Here is a 14380-nt window from a genome sequence, read left to right on the forward strand (position 1 = left end):
TTAGGGTTAGTACCAGAGTTGGAGGGATGGGGCTGGAACATGGGGTTAGGGTTAGTAACAGAGTTGGAGGGATGGGGCTGGAACATGGGGTTAGGGTTAGTAACAGAGTTGGAGGGATGGGGCTGGAACATGGGGTTAGGCTTAGTAAGGGAGTTGGATGGATGGGGCTGGAACATGGGGTTATGGTTAGTAAGGGAGTTGGAGGGATGGGGCTGGAACATGGGGTTATGGTTAATAAGGTAGTTGGAGGGATGGGGCTGGAACATGTGGTTAGGGTTAGTAACAGAGTTGGATGGATGGGGTTGGAACATGGAGTTAGGGTTAGTAAGGAGTTGGAGGGATGGGGCTGGAACATGCGGTTAGGGTTAGTATCAGAGTTGGATGGGTAGTGCTGGAACATGGGGTTAGGGTTAGTAACAGAGGTGGAGGGATGGGGCTGGAACATGGGGTTAGGGTTAGTAAGGGAGTTGGATGGATGGGCATGGGGCTGGAACATGGGGGTAGGGTTAGTAAGGTGCTGGGAGGGATGGGGCTAGAAAATGGAGTTAGGGTCAGTAAGGAGTTGGATGGATGGGGCTGGAACATGGGGTTAGGGTTAGTAACAGAGTTGGAGGGATGGGGCTGGAACATGGGGTTAGGGTTAGTAAGGGAGTTGGAGGGATGGGGCTGGAACATGGGGTTAGGCTTAGTAAGGCAGTTGGAGGGATGGGGCTGGAACATGGGGTTAGTGTTACTTACAGAGTTGGAGGGATGGGGGTGGAACATAGGGTTAGGGCTAGTAAGGGAGTTGGAGGGATGGTGCTGGAACATGGGGTTATGGTTAGTAAGGAGTTGGATGGATGGGGCTGGAACATGGGGTTAGGGTTAGTAAGGGAAGTTGGAGGGATGAGGCTGGAACATGGGGTTATGGTTAGTAAGGAAGTTGGATGGATGGGGCTGGAACATGGGGTTATGGTTAGTAAGGAGTTGGATGGATGGGGCTGGAACTTGGGGTTAGGGTTAGTAAGGAGTTGGAGGGATGGGGCTGGAACATGGGGTTAGGGTTAGTATCAGAGTTGGAGGGATGGGGTTGGAACATGGGGTTAGGGTTAGTATGGAGTTGGATGGATGGGGCTGGAACATGGGGTTATGGTTAGTAAGGTAGTTGGAGGGATGGGGCTGGAACATGTGGTTAGGGTTAGTAACAGAGTTGGATGGATGGGGCTGGAACATGGGGTTAGGGTTAGTAAGGAGTTGGAGGGATGGGGCTGGAACATGCGGTTAGGGTTAGTATCAGAGTTGGATGGGTAGTGCTGGAACATGGGGTTAAAGTTAGTAACAGAGTTGGAGGGATGGGGCTGGAACATGGGGTTAGGGTTAGTAACAGAGTTGGAGGTATGTGGCTGGAACATGGGGTTATGGTTAGTAACAGAGTTGGAGGGATGGGGCTGGAACATGGGGATAGGGTTAGTAAGGGAGTTGGAGGGATGGGGCTGGAACATGGGGTTATGGTTTGTATGGAGTTGGAGGGATGGGGCTGGAACATGGGGTTAGGGTTAGTAAGGAGTTGGATGGATGGGGCTGGAACATGGGGTTAGGGTTAGTAAGGGAGTTGGAGGGATGGGGCTGGAACATGGGGTTAGGGTTAGTAAGGGAGTTGGAGGGATGGGGCTGGAGCATGGGGTTAGGGTTAGTAAGGGAGTTGGAGGGATGGGGCTGGAACATGGGGTTATGGTTAGTAACAGAGTTGGATGGATGGGGCTGGAACATGGGGTTAGGGTTAGTAAGGAGTTGGAGGGATGGGGCTGGAACAGGGGGTTAGGGTTAGTATCAGAGTTGGATGGATGGGGCTGGAACATGTGGTTATGGTTAGTAACAGAGTTGGAGGGATGGGGCTGGAACATGGGGTTAGGGTTAGTAAGGGAGTTGGATGGATGGGCATGGGGCTGGAACATGGGGGTAGGGTTAGTAAGGTGCTGGGAGGGATGGGGCTAGAAAATGGAGTTAGGGTCAGTAAGGAGTTGGATGGATGGGGCTGGAACATGGGGTTAGGTTTAGTAACAGAGTTGGAGGGATGGGGCTGGAACATGGGGTTAGGGTTAGTAAGGGAGTTGGAGGGATGGGGCTGGAACATGGGGTTAGGCTTAGTAAGGCAGTTGGAGGGATGGGGCTGGAACATGGGGTTAGTGTTACTTACAGAGGTGGAGGGATGGGGCTGGAACATAGGGTTAGGGCTAGTAAGGGAGTTGGAGGGATGGTGCTGGAACATGGGGTTAGGGTTAGTATCAGAGTTGGAGGGATGGGGCTGGAACATGGGGTTAGGCTTAGTAACAGAGTTGGAGGGATGGGGCTGGATCATGGGGTTAGGGTTAGTAACAGAGTTGGAGGGATGGGGCTGGAACATGGGGTTAGGGTTAGTAAGGGAGTTGGAGGGATGGGGCTGGAACATGGGGTTAGGGTTAGTAAGGGAGTTGGAGGGATGGGGCTGGAACATGGGGTTAGTGTTAGTATCAGAGTTGGAGGGATGGGGCTGGAGCATGGGGTTAGGGTTAGTAAGGGAGTTGGATGGATGGGGCTGGAACATGGGGTTAGGGTTAGTAATGGAGTTGGAGGGATGGGGCTGGAACATGGGGTTAGGGTTAGTATCAGAGTTGGAGGGATGGGGCTGGAACATGGGGTTAGGGTTAGTAAGGGAGTTGGAGGGATGGGCTGGAACATGGGGTTAAGGTTAGTATCAGAGTTGGAGGGATGGGGCTGGAACATGGGGTTAGGGTTTGTAAGGGAGTTGGAGGGATGGGGCTGGATCATGGGGTTAGGCTTAGTAAGGCAGTTGGAGGGATGGGGCTGGAACATGGGGTTAGGTTTACTTACAGAGTTGGAGGGATGGGGCTGGAACATGGGGTTAGGGTTAGTAACAGAGTTGGAGGGATGGGGCTGGAACATGGGGTTAGGGTTAGTAAGGGAGTTGGAGGGATGGGGCTGGAACATGGGGTTATGGTTAGTAAGGGAGTTGGAGGGATGGGGCTGGAACATGGGGTTATGGTTAATAAGGTAGTTGGAGGGATGGGGCTGGAACATGTGGTTAGGGTTAGTAACAGAGTTGGATGGATGGGGTTGGAACATGGAGTTAGGGTTAGTAAGGAGTTGGAGGGATGGGGCTGGAACATGCGGTTAGGGTTAGTATCAGAGTTGGATGGGTAGTGCTGGAACATGGGGTTAGGGTTAGTAACAGAGGTGGAGGGATCGGGCTGGAACATGGGGTTAGGGTTAGTAACAGAGTTGGAGGTATGGGGCTGGAACATGGGGTTATGGTTAGTAACAGAGTTGGAGGGATGGGGCTGGAACATGGGGATAGGGTTAGTAAGGGAGTTGGAGGGATGGGGCTGGTGATGGGGTTAGCCTTCCCTATAGCTCAGTTGGTAGAGCTTGGTGTGTGCAACGCCAGGGTTGTGGGTTCGATTCCCACGGGGGGCCAGCACAAAAAAAAAATAAAGAAATGTATGCATTCACTACTGTAAGTCGCTCTGGATAAGAGCGTCTGCTAAATGACTTAAATGTAAATGTTAAATGATGGTTTGTATGGAGTTGGAGGGATGGGGCTGGAACATGGGGTTAGGGTTAGTAAGGAGTTGGATGGATGGGGCTGGAACATGGGGTTAGGGTTAGTAAGGGAGTTGGAGGGATGGGGCTGGAACATGGGGTTAGGGTTAGTAAGGGAGTTGGAGGGATGGGGCTGGAACATGGGTTTAGGGTTAGTAAGGGAGTTGGAGGGATGGGGCTGGAACATGGGGTTATGGTTAGTAACAGAGTTGGATGGATGGGGCTGGAACATGGGGTTAGGGTTAGTAAGGAGTTGGAGGGATGGGGCTGGAACAGGGGGTTAGGGTTAGTATCAGAGTTGGATGGATGGGGCTGGAACATGTGGTTATGGTTAGTAACAGAGTTGGAGGGATGGGGCTGGAACATGGGGTTAGGGTTAGTAAGGGAGTTGGATGGATGGGCATGGGGCTGGAACATGGGGGTAGGGTTAGTAAGGTGCTGGGAGGGATGGGGCTAGAAAATGGAGTTAGGGTCAGTAAGGAGTTGGATGGATGGGGCTGGAACATGGGGTTAGGGTTAGTAACAGAGTTGGAGGGATGGGGCTGGAACATGGGGTTAGGGTTAGTAAGGGAGTTGGAGGGATGGGGCTGGAACATGGGGTTAGGCTTAGTAAGGCAGTTGGAGGGATGGGGCTGGAACATGGGGTTAGTGTTACTTACAGAGTTGGAGGGATGGGGCTGGAACATAGGGTTAGGGCTAGTAAGGGAGTTGGAGGGATGGTGCTGGAACATGGGGTTAGGGTTAGTATCAGAGTTGGAGGGATGGGGCTGGAACATGGGGTTAGGGTTAGTAACAGAGTTGGAGGGATGGGGCTGGATCATGGGGTTAGGGTTAGTAACAGAGTTGGAGGGATGGGGCTGGAACATGGGGTTAGGGTTAGTAAGGGAGTTGGAGGGATGGGGCTGGAACATGGGGTTAGGGTTAGTAAGGGAGTTGGAGGGATGGGGCTGGAACATGGGGTTAGTGTTAGTATCAGAGTTGGAGGGATGGGGCTGGAACATGGGGTTAGGGTTAGTAAGGGAGTTGGATGGATGGGGCTGGAACATGGGGTTAGGGTTAGTAATGGAGTTGGAGGGATGGGGCTGGAACATGGGGTTAGGGTTAGTATGAGACTTGGAGTGATGGGGCTGGAACATGGGGTTAGGGTTAGTAAGGGAGTTGGAGGGATGGGCTGGAACATGGGGTTAAGGTTAGTATCAGAGTTGGAGGGATGGGGCTGGAACATGGGGTTAGGTAGGTAACAGAGTTGGAGGGATGGGGCTGGAACATGGGGTTAGGTTTAGTAAGGGAATTGGAGGGATGGGGCTGGAACATGGGGTTATGGTTAGTATGGAGTTGGATGGATGGGGCTGGAACATGGGGTTAGGGTTAGTAAGGGAGTTGGAGGGATGGGGCTGGATCATGGGGTTAGGGTTAGTAAGGGAGTTGGATGGATGGGGCTGGAACATGGGGTTAGGGTTAGTAAGGGAGTTGAAGGGATGGGGCTGGAACATGGGGTTAGGGTTAGTAAGGGAGTTGGAGGGATGGGGCTGGAACATGGCGTTAGGGTTAGTAACAGAGTTGGATGGATGGGGCAGGAACATGGGGTTAGAGTTAGTAAGGGAGTTGGAGGGATGGGGCTGGAACAAGGGCTTATGGTTAGTAAGGAGTTGGATGGATGGGGCTGGAACATGGGGTTAGGGTTAGTACAGAGTTGGAGGGATGGGGCTGGAGCATGGGGTTGGGGTTAGTAAGGGAGTTGGATGGATGGAGCTGGAACATGGGGTTAGGGTTAGTAAGGAGTTGGAGGGATGGGGCTGGAACATGGGGTTAGGGTTAGTAAGGGAGTTCGATGGATGAGGCTGGAACATGGGGTTATGGTTAGTAAGGGAGTTGGATGGATGAGGCTGGAACATGGGGTTATGGTTAGTAAGGGAGTTGGAGGGATGGGGCTGGAACATGGGGTTAGGGTTAGTAAGGAGTTGGCGAGATGGGGCTGGAAGATGGGGTTATGGTTAGTAAGGAGTTGGAGAGATGGGGCTGGAACATGGGGTTAGGGTTAGTAAGGGAGTTGGAGGGATGGGGCTGGAACATGGGGTTATGGTTAGTAAGGAGTTGGAGGGATGGGGCTGGAACATGGGGTTAGGGTTAGTAAGGGAGTTGGAGGGATGGGGCTGGAACATGGGGTTAGGATTAGTATCAGAGTTGGATGGATGGGGCTGGAACATGGGGTTATGGTTAGTAAGGGAGTTGGGTGGATGGGGCTGGAACATGGGGTTAGGGTTAGTAAGGGAGTTGGAGGGATGGGGCTGGATCTTGTGGTTATGGTTAGTAAGGAGTTGGATGGATGGGGCTGGAACATGGGGTTACGGTTAGTAACAGAGTTGGAGGGATGGGGCTGGAACATGGGGTTAGGGTCAGTAAGGAGTTGGATGGATGGGGCTGGAATATGGGGTTAGGGTTAGTAACAGAGTTGGAGGGATGGGGCTGGAACATGGGGTTAGGGTTAGTATGGAGTTGGAGGGATGGGGCTGGAACATGGGGTTAGGGTTAGTAAGGGACTTGGAGGGATGGGGCTGGAACATGGGGTTATGGTTAGTAAGGGAGTTGAAGGGATGGGGCTGGAACTTGGGGTTAGGGTTAGTAAGGGAGTTGGAGGGATCGGGCTGGAACATGGGGTTAGGGTTAGTAAGGGAGTTGGAGGGATGGGGCTGAAACATGGGGTTAGGGTTAGTAAGGGAGTTGGAGGGATGGGGCTGAAACATGGGGTTAGGGTTATTATCAGAGTTGGAGGGATGGGGCTGGAACATGGGGTTAGGGTTAGTATGGAGTTGGAGGGATGGGGCTGGAACATGGGGTTAGGGTTAGTAAGGGAGTTGGAGGGATGGGGCTGGATCATGGGGTTAGGGTTAGTAACAGAGTTGGATGGATGGGGCTGGAACATGGGGTTATGGTTAGTTTGGAGTTGGAGGGATGGGGCTGGATCATGGGGTTAGGGTTAGTACGGGAGTTGGAGGGATGGGGCTGGAACATGGGGTTAGGGTTAGTAACAGAGTTGGAGGGATGAGGCTGGAACATGGGGTTACGGTTTGTAACAGAGTTGGATGGATGGGGCTGGAACATGGGGTTATGGTTAGTATGGAGTTGGAGGGATGGGGCTGGAACATGGGGTTAGGGTTAGTAATGGAGTTGGAGGGATGGGGCTGGAACATGGGGTTATGGTTAGTATCAGAGTTGGATGGATGGGGCTGGAACATGGGGTTATGGTTAGTATGGAGTTGGAGGGATGGGGCTGGATCATGGGGTTAGGGTTAGTAACAGAGTTGGAGGAATGGGGCTGGAACATGGGGTTAGGGTTAGTAACAGAGTTGGAGGGATGGGGCTGGAACATGGGGTTGGGGTTAGTATGGAGTAGGAGGGATGTGGCTGGAACATGGGGTTAGGGTTAGTAAGGAGTTGGAGGGATGGGGCTGGAACATGGGGTTAGGGTTAGTAAGGGAGTTGGAGGGACGGGGCTGGATCATGGGGTTAGGATTAGTAAGGGAGTTGGAGGGATGGGGCTGGAACATGGGGTTATGGTTAGTAAGGGAGTTGGATGAATGGGGCTGGAACATGGGGTTAGGGTTAGTAACATAGTTGGAGGGATGGGGCTGGAACATGGGGTTAGGGTGAGTAACAGAGTTGGAGGGATGGGGCTGGATCATGGGGTTAGGGTTAGTAAGGGAGTTGGATGGATGGGGCTGGAACATGGGGTTAGGGTTAGTAACAGAGTTGGATGGATGGGGCTGGAACATGGGGTTAGGGTTAGTATGGAGTAGGAGGGATGGGGCTGGAACATGGGGTTAGGGTTAGTAACAGAGTTGGATGGATGGGGCTGGAACATGGGGTTAGGGTTAGTATGGAGTAGGAGGGATGGGGCTGGAACATGGGGTTAGGGTTAGTAAGGAGTTGGAGGGATGGGGCTGGAACATGGGGTTAGGGTTAGTAAGGGAGTTGGAGGGATGGGCCTGGAACATGGGGTTAGGGTTAGTAAGGAGTTGGAGGGATGGGGCTGGATCATGGAGTTATGGTTAGTAAGGGAGTTGGAGGGATGGGGCCGGAACATGGGGTTAGGGTTAGTAAGGGAGTTGGATGGGTGGGGCTGGAACATGGGGTTAGGGCTAGTAAGGGAGTTGGATGGGTGGGGCTGGAACATGGGGTTAGGGTTAGTAAGGCAGTTGGAGGGATGGGGCTGGAACATGGGGTTAGTGTTACTTACAGAGGTGGAGGGATGGGTCTGGAACATAGGGTTAGGGCTAGTAAGGGAGTTGGAGCGATGGTGCTGGAACATGGGGTTAGGGTTAGTATCAGAGTTGGAGGGATGGGGCTGGAACATGGGGTTAGGCTTAGTAACAGAGTTGGAGGGATGGGGCTGGATCATGGGGTTAGGGTTAGTAACAGAGTTGGAGGGATGGGGCTGGAACATGGGGTTAGGGTTAGTAAGGGAGTTGGAGGGATGGGGCTGGAACATGGGGTTAGTGTTAGTATCAGAGTTGGAGGGATGGGGCTGGAACATGGGGTTAGGGTTAGTAAGGGAGTTGGATGGATGGGGCTGGAACATGGGGTTAGGGTTAGTAATGGAGTTGGAGGGATGGGGCTGGAACATGGGGTTAGGGTTAGTATGAGACTTGGAGTGATGGGGCTGGAACATGGGGTTAGGGTTAGTAAGGGAGTTGGAGGGATGGACTTGAACATGGGGTTAAGGTTAGTATCAGAGTTGGAGGGATGGGGCTGGAACATGGGGTTAGGTAGGTAACAGAGTTGGAGGGATGGGGCTGGAACATGGGGTTAGGTTTAGTAAGGGAATTGGAGGGATGGGGCTGGAACATGGGGTTATGGTTAGTATGGAGTTGGATGGATGGGGCTGGAACATGGGGTTAGGGTTAGTAAGGGAGTTGGAGGGATGGGGCTGGATCATGGGGTTAGGGTTAGTAAGGGAGTTGGATGGATGGGGCTGGAACATGGGGTTAGGGTTAGTAAGGGAGTTGAAGGGATGGGGCTGGAACATGGGGTTAGGGTTAGTAAGGGAGTTGGAGGGATGGGGCTGGAACATGGCGTTAGGGTTAGTAACAGAGTTGGATGGATGGGGCAGGAACATGGGGTTAGAGTTAGTAAGGGAGTTGGAGGGATGGGGCTGGAACAAGGGCTTATGGTTAGTAAGGAGTTGGATGGATGGGGCTGGAACATGGGGTTAGGGTTAGTACAGAGTTGGAGGGATGGGGCTGGAGCATGGGGTTGGGGTTAGTAAGGGAGTTGGATGGATGGAGCTGGAACATGGGGTTAGGGTTAGTAAGGAGTTGGAGGGATGGGGCTGGAACATGGGGTTAGGGTTAGTAAGGGAGTTCGATGGATGAGGCTGGAACATGGGGTTATGGTTAGTAAGGGAGTTGGATGGATGAGGCTGGAACATGGGGTTATGGTTAGTAAGGGAGTTGGAGGGATGGGGCTGGAACATGGGGTTAGGGTTAGTAAGGAGTTGGCGAGATGGGGCTGGAACATGGGGTTATGGTTAGTAAGGAGTTGGAGAGATGGGGCTGGAACATGGGGTTAGGGTTAGTAAGGGAGTTGGTGGGATTGGGCTGGAACATGGGGTTATGGTTAGTAAGGAGTTGGAGGGATGGGGCTGGAACATGGGGTTAGGGTTAGTAAGGGAGTTGGAGGGTAGGGGCTGGAACATGGGGTTAGGGTTAGTAAGGGAGTTGGAGGGATGGGGCTGGAACATGGGGTTATGGTTAGTATGGAGTTGGAGGGATGGGGCTGGATCATGGGGTTAGGGTTAGTAACAGAGTTGGAGGAATGGGGCTGGAACATGGGGTTAGGGTTAGTAACAGAGTTGGAGGGATGGGGCTGGAACATGGGGTTGGGGTTAGTATGGAGTAGGAGGGATGTGGCTGGAACATGGGGTTAGGGTTAGTAAGGAGTTGGAGGGATGGGGCTGGAACATGGGGTTAGGGTTAGTAAGGGAGTTGGAGGGACGGGGCTGGATCATGGGGTTAGGATTAGTAAGGGAGTTGGAGGGATGGGGCTGGAACATGGGGTTATGGTTAGTAAGGGAGTTGGATGAATGGGGCTGGAACATGGGGTTAGGGTTAGTAACATAGTTGGAGGGATGGGGCCGGAACATGGGGTTAGGGTGAGTAACAGAGTTGGAGGGATGGGGCTGGATCATGGGGTTAGGGTTAGTAAGGGAGTTGGATGGATGGGGCTGGAACATGGGTTTAGGGTTAGTAACAGAGTTGGATGGATGGGGCTGGAACATGGGGTTAGGGTTAGTATGGAGTAGGAGGGATGGGGCTGGAACATGGGGTTAGGGTTAGTAACAGAGTTGGATGGATGGGGCTGGAACATGGGGTTAGGGTTAGTATGGAGTAGGAGGGATGGGGCTGGAACATGGGGTTAGGGTTAGTAAGGAGTTGGAGGGATGGGGCTGGAACATGGGGTTAGGGTTAGTAAGGGAGTTGGAGGGATGGGCCTGGAACATGGGGTTAGGGTTAGTAAGGAGTTGGAGGGATGGGGCTGGATCATGGAGTTATGGTTAGTAAGGGAGTTGGAGGGATGGGGCCGGAACATGGGGTTAGGGTTAGTAAGGGAGTTGGATGGGTGGGGCTGGAACATGGGGTTAGGGCTAGTAAGGGAGTTGGATGGGTGGGGCTGGAACATGGGGTTAGGGTTAGTAAGGCAGTTGGAGGGATGGGGCTGGAACATGGGGTTAGTGTTACTTACAGAGGTGGAGGGATGGGTCTGGAACATAGGGTTAGGGCTAGTAAGGGAGTTGGAGGGATGGTGCTGGAACATGGGGTTAGGGTTAGTATCAGAGTTGGAGGGATGGGGCTGGAACATGGGGTTAGGCTTAGTAACAGAGTTGGAGGGATGGGGCTGGATCATGGGGTTAGGGTTAGTAACAGAGTTGGAGGGATGGGGCTGGAACATGGGGTTAGGGTTAGTAAGGGAGTTGGAGGGATGGGGCTGGAACATGGGGTTAGTGTTAGTATCAGAGTTGGAGGGATGGGGCTGGAACATGGGGTTAGGGTTAGTAAGGGAGTTGGATGGATGGGGCTGGAACATGGGGTTAGGGTTAGTAATGGAGTTGGAGGGATGGGGCTGGAACATGGGGTTAGGGTTAGTATGAGACTTGGAGTGATGGGGCTGGAACATGGGGTTAGGGTTAGTAAGGGAGTTGGAGGGATGGGCTGGAACATGGGGTTAAGGTTAGTATCAGAGTTGGAGGGATGGGGCTGGAACATGGGGTTAGGTAGGTAACAGAGTTGGAGGGATGGGGCTGGAACATGGGGTTAGGTTTAGTAAGGGAATTGGAGGGATGGGGCTGGAACATGGGGTTATGGTTAGTATGGAGTTGGATGGATGGGGCTGGAACATGGGGTTAGGGTTAGTAAGGGAGTTGGAGGGATGGGGCTGGATCATGGGGTTAGGGTTAGTAAGGGAGTTGGATGGATGGGGCTGGAACATGGGGTTAGGGTTAGTAAGGGAGTTGAAGGGATGGGGCTGGAACATGGGGTTAGGGTTAGTAAGGGAGTTGGAGGGATGGGGCTGGAACATGGCGTTAGGGTTAGTAACAGAGTTGGATGGATGGGGCAGGAACATGGGGTTAGAGTTAGTAAGGGAGTTGGAGGGATGGGGCTGGAACAAGGGCTTATGGTTAGTAAGGAGTTGGATGGTTGGATGGATGGGCATGGGGCTGGAACATGGGGTTAGGGTTAGTAAGGTGCTGGGAGTGATGGGGCTGGAAAATGGGGTTAGGGTCAGTAAGGAGTTGGATGGATGGGGCTGGAATATGGGGTTAGGGTTAGTAACAGAGTTGGAGGGATGGGGCTGGAACATGGGGTTAGGGTTAGTATGGAGTTGGAGGGATGGGGCTGGAACATGGGGTTAGGGTTAGTAAGGGACTTGGAGGGATGGGGCTGGAACATGGGGTTATGGTTAGTAAGGGAGTTGAAGGGATGGGGCTGGAACTTGGGGTTAGGGTTAGTAAGGGAGTTGGAGGGATCGGGCTGGAACATGGGGTTAGGGTTAGTAAGGGAGTTGGAGGGATGGGGCTGAAACATGGGGTTAGGGTTAGTAAGGGAGTTGGAGGGATGGGGCTGAAACATGGGGTTAGGGTTATTATCAGAGTTGGAGGGATGGGGCTGGAACATGGGGTTAGGGTTAGTATGGAGTTGGAGGGATGGGGCTGGAACATGGGGTTAGGGTTAGTAAGGGAGTTGGAGGGATGGGGCTGGATCATGGGGTTAGGGTTAGTAACAGAGTTGGATGGATGGGGCTGGAACATGGGGTTATGGTTAGTTTGGAGTTGGAGGGATGGGGCTGGATCATGGGGTTAGGGTTAGTACGGGAGTTGGAGGGATGGGGCTGGAACATGGGGTTAGGGTTAGTAACAGAGTTGGAGGGATGAGGCTGGAACATGGGGTTACGGTTTGTAACAGAGTTGGATGGATGGGGCTGGAACATGGGGTTATGGTTAGTATGGAGTTGGAGGGATGGGGCTGGAACATGGGGTTAGGGTTAGTAATGGAGTTGGAGGGATGGGGCTGGAACATGGGGTTATGGTTAGTATCAGAGTTGGATGGATGGGGCTGGAACATGGGGTTATAGTTAGTATGGAGTTGGAGGGATGGGGCTGGATCATGGGGTTAGGGTTAGTAACAGAGTTGGAGGAATGGGGCTGGAACATGGGGTTAGGGTTAGTAACAGAGTTGGAGGGATGGGGCTGGAACATGGGGTTGGGGTTAGTATGGAGTAGGAGGGATGTGGCTGGAACATGGGGTTAGGGTTAGTAAGGAGTTGGAGGGATGGGGCTGGAACATGGGGTTAGGGTTAGTAAGGGAGTTGGAGGGACGGGGCTGGATCATGGGGTTAGGATTAGTAAGGGAGTTGGAGGGATGGGGCTGGAACATGGGGTTATGGTTAGTAAGGGAGTTGGATGAATGGGGCTGGAACATGGGGTTAAGGTTAGTAACATAGTTGGAGGGATGGGGCTGGAACATGGGGTTAGGGTGAGTAACAGAGTTGGAGGGATGGGGCTGGATCATGGGGTTAGGGTTAGTAAGGGAGTTGGATGGATGGGGCTGGAACATGGGGTTAGGGTTAGTAACAGAGTTTGATGGATGGGGCTGGAACATGGGGTTAGGGTTAGTATGGAGTAGGAGGGATGGGGCTGGAACATGGGGTTAGGGTTAGTAACAGAGTTGGATGGATGGGGCTGGAACATGGGGTTAGGGTTAGTATGGAGTAGGAGGGATGGGGCTGGAACATGGGGTTAGGGTTAGTAAGGAGTTGGAGGGATGGGGCTGGAACATGGGGTTAGGGTTAGTAAGGGAGTTGGAGGGATGGGCCTGGAACATGGGGTTAGGGTTAGTAAGGAGTTGGAGGGATGGGGCTGGATCATGGAGTTATGGTTAGTAAGGGAGTTGGAGGGATGGGGCCGGAACATGGGGTTAGGGTTAGTAAGGGAGTTGGATGGGTGGGGCTGGAACATGGGGTTAGGGCTAGTAAGGGAGTTGGATGGGTGGGGCTGGAACATGGGGTTAGGGTTAGTAAGGCAGTTGGAGGGATGGGGCTGGAACATGGGGTTAGTGTTACTTACAGAGGTGGAGGGATGGGGCTGGAACATAGGGTTAGGGCTAGTAAGGGAGTTGGAGGGATGGTGCTGGAACATGGGGTTAGGGTTAGTATCAGAGTTGGAGGGATGGGGCTGGAACATGGGGTTAGGCTTAGTAACAGAGTTGGAGGGATGGGGCTGGATCATGGGGTTAGGGTTAGTAACAGAGTTGGAGGGATGGGGCTGGAACATGGGGTTAGGGTTAGTAAGGGAGTTGGAGGGATGGGGCTGGAACATGGGGTTAGGGTTAGTAAGGGAGTTGGAGGGATGGGGCTGGAACATGGGGTTAGTGTTAGTATCAGAGTTGGAGGGATGGGGCTGGAAAATGGGGTTAGGGTTAGTAAGGGAGTTGGATGGATGGGGCTGGAACATGGGGTTAGGGTTAGTAATGGAGTTGGAGGGATGGGGCTGGAACATGGGGTTAGGGTTAGTATCAGAGTTGGAGGGATGGGGCTGGAACATGGGGTTAGGGTTAGTAAGGGAGTTGGAGGGATGGCCTGGAACATGGGGTTAAGGTTAGTATCAGAGTTGGAGGGATGGGGCTGGAACATGGGGTTAGGGTTTGTAAGGGAGTTGGAGGGATGGGGCTGGATCATGGGGTTAGGCTTAGTAAGGGAGTTGGATGGATGGGGCTGGAACATGGGGTTAGGGTTAGTAAGGGAGTTGAAGGGATGGGGCTGGAACATGGGGTTAGGGTTAGTAAGGGAGTTGGAGGGATGGGGCTGGAACATGGCGTTAGGGTTAGTAACAGAGTTGGATGGATGGGGCAGGAACATGGGGTTAGAGTTAGTAAGGGAGTTGGAGGGATGGGGCTGGAACAAGGGCTTATGGTTAGTAAGGAGTTGGATGGATGGGGCTGGAACATGGGGTTAGGGTTAGTACAGAGTTGGAGGGATGGGGCTGGAGCATGGGGTTGGGGTTAGTAAGGGAGTTGGATGGATGGAGCTGGAACATGGGGTTAGGGTTAGTAAGGAGTTGGAGGGATGGGGCTGGAACATGGGGTTAGGGTTAGTAAGGGAGTTCGATGGATGAGGCTGGAACATGGGGTTAGGGTTAGTAAGGGAGTTGGAGGGATGGGGCTGGAACATGGGGTTAGGATTAGTATCAGAGTTGGATGGATGGGGCTGGAACATGGGGTTATGGTTAGTAAGGGAGTTGGGTGGATGG

Source organism: Salmo salar, chromosome 23 (genome assembly GCF_965601325.2).
Source record: "Salmo salar chromosome 23, fSalSal1, whole genome shotgun sequence".
In the NCBI taxonomy this organism is placed as follows: domain Eukaryota; kingdom Metazoa; phylum Chordata; class Actinopteri; order Salmoniformes; family Salmonidae; genus Salmo; species Salmo salar.